Source organism: Castanea sativa, chromosome 12 (genome assembly GCF_040712315.1).
Source record: "Castanea sativa cultivar Marrone di Chiusa Pesio chromosome 12, ASM4071231v1".
NCBI classification, from domain to species: Eukaryota; Viridiplantae; Streptophyta; class Magnoliopsida; order Fagales; family Fagaceae; genus Castanea; species Castanea sativa.
The window spans coordinates 35,708,490-35,710,694 of record NC_134024.1 but is presented as its reverse complement, the minus strand read 5'-3'; the positions used below and the strand labels follow the sequence as shown (position 1 = coordinate 35,710,694).

At 37.5% G+C, this 2,205-nt stretch overlaps 1 long non-coding RNA gene across 1 annotated transcript; it reads right to left on the bottom strand.

Annotated features, from left to right (window-relative positions):
- Positions 1-467: 467 nt before the first annotated feature.
- LOC142618949 (uncharacterized) lies at positions 468-1,384 on the bottom strand. Its single transcript, XR_012841399.1, has 3 exons — positions 1,185-1,384; positions 952-1,018; positions 468-663 (listed from the first exon to the last, which is right to left on the bottom strand). It is a non-coding gene; the product is annotated as an uncharacterized LOC142618949 (long non-coding RNA).
- Positions 1,385-2,205: the final 821 nt, after the last annotated feature.

The following is a 2,205-nucleotide window of genomic DNA, read 5'->3' as shown; positions in this document are numbered from 1 at the left end:
GAAGCAAGATTAGCCGCGTTTAAAACGCGGCCATAGAACGTGGCTATGGCCGCGGTTTTGAAACCATGGCTACAGTATGTGCTGTAGCCACGTTTCTAAAAACGTGGCTCCAGCGCATTACTATGGCCGCGTTTTGAAAACGCGGCTATAAGTCATGTAGCGTTTTTTGAATTTTTCTATAGCCACGTTTTTAAAACACGGCTATAGACTTTTTTTTTTTTTTTTTTTTTTAAATCTGTACACATTCAGATGCAGCAACAAACGCTGCTATAAATTATAGAAACGCTACTATAAAAAACCTGTCACATACACAATTCCAACTTCTTAAAAAACTTGTCACATACACAATTCCAACTTCTTACATACACAATTCCAACTTCTTATTCCTGTAAAATTCCAACACATGCAACAAAATAACAATCTCAAATCTGTCACAATCTCAATCAAGCTTTAAAGATTATGGGAAATTATCAACCTTCAAGGAATATGCAGTTGAATACATCAAAAAATAAGCAATAAGCATCAACATATGATTTTTCAACCATCCTCAACTACAAACATTACATAGATGCTTCTAGGGGTTCCTTCCATCTCCAAGCTCTTGTCTACATGTGAATACCCTTGTTGCCTTTCAGGTAGAATACAGTTTATGTTTTAATGGCGCTACAAAATATAATGGCAGCAGTTAGACAAGATTTGCAACTTTGTACCCACTTTTTCCTAGTAAATAGTAAAAATTCATAACTTCTCAGTTGTCATACACTCAAAAGCAATAATAATTTCATATCATTCCCTATGCATGTCTCTTCCTAGACAATGTGACAAATATAAACTTCACTCATCACTCTTAAACTAGCCCACTCGAAAAGCAATACAAATTCCTTTGAATACCAAAGGTCAAATTCTTTCTAAACAACAACAAAAACAAATCTTTTAAAAGTGACGACATACCTGCAACTTGCGAAGGTACTGAGGCTGACCATGTCCTGTCTTAATGGTCCTAGTGCGCTCCAAAAGCCTGTCAGCAAAGGTAGGAATTGCCATTATCAACACAAGCGATAATGAAAACTTTCCTATACAACAAAATTACAGAAATTGAACCAGCAAAAAGTACTAAAATAACAATAAAGAAAACAAATCAAACCACAAATTATGAAATTGTATTGTTCATATTTCAAACTTACAATGAGAATGCATGGCTTCACTATTTAATCCTCTTGGTCTTCTATGTTGTTAAAGCATCAATGTAGTTGTCTACATATACAAAAGATACAACTACAAGGCCGTGTGTGCACAAAAAATATTGGCCATCTTTGAATGGCATGATTGACATGTGTATAATATCAAAATAATAATAATGTCTACCATACTCCTTCATGAACAGCCAAAATATTGTCACTCTGTAGATAATACAATATGCAATCACAAAATATCCACGAAGAGTCTTCAATTCGATGCAGTGTTACCCTAAATACATTAAACACATCGTGTTATTTCTAACGTAACAATTCATTGCAATAAACCACAATTTTCTTTAAGTTAAATTAAACACAACATTTTTAGTACCTGGGATTGCAGCTGTGAAGCAGTTATAAGTGGGCGTAAATCACGTACCATTTCGCCCATTACTTTCATCACCTCTGCCATTTTTTCGTTATGCCTTGCTTCTGATTGGGCAATTGCTGAGGTGAGTTCCGCCTTATGCTACTCATGTAACTCCGCGATTTGCTCCTGATGCCTTTGCTCTACCTGGGCAAGTTGGTCCTTCAAAGTCTGGTGCGAAGTTTCCAATTCAGTCATTCTATGGGCTGTTTCGATGGATGACGATGGAAGTGTGTAGCATGAACGGTTGGACCCATTTCTTCCTGATGGAGTTGGTCCAAAACTTACCCCACGAACACGTCCAGAGCGTTCTGCCCCCATCACTTGGGCAAAAGCATCATCCTTTGACCATAGGATTCCTTCGCGTCGTGATCCTTGTAGTGAGCTCCCACGTGCCAAAATTTCAGTCATTTGTTTCTGTTATCACACAAGAACCAAATAACGTAGGCCATTGTTAGCTAAACAATTCACGCACAAAATACAAAAGAAATAAGTTACGATATACGACTTACAATTTTCTCCCCCACATCAGGAGTAACAGGATGCCCTTCTTTGGTGCTGTATACTTTCGCAAAAAGCACGGCACACTCCACTGTCTGCCCA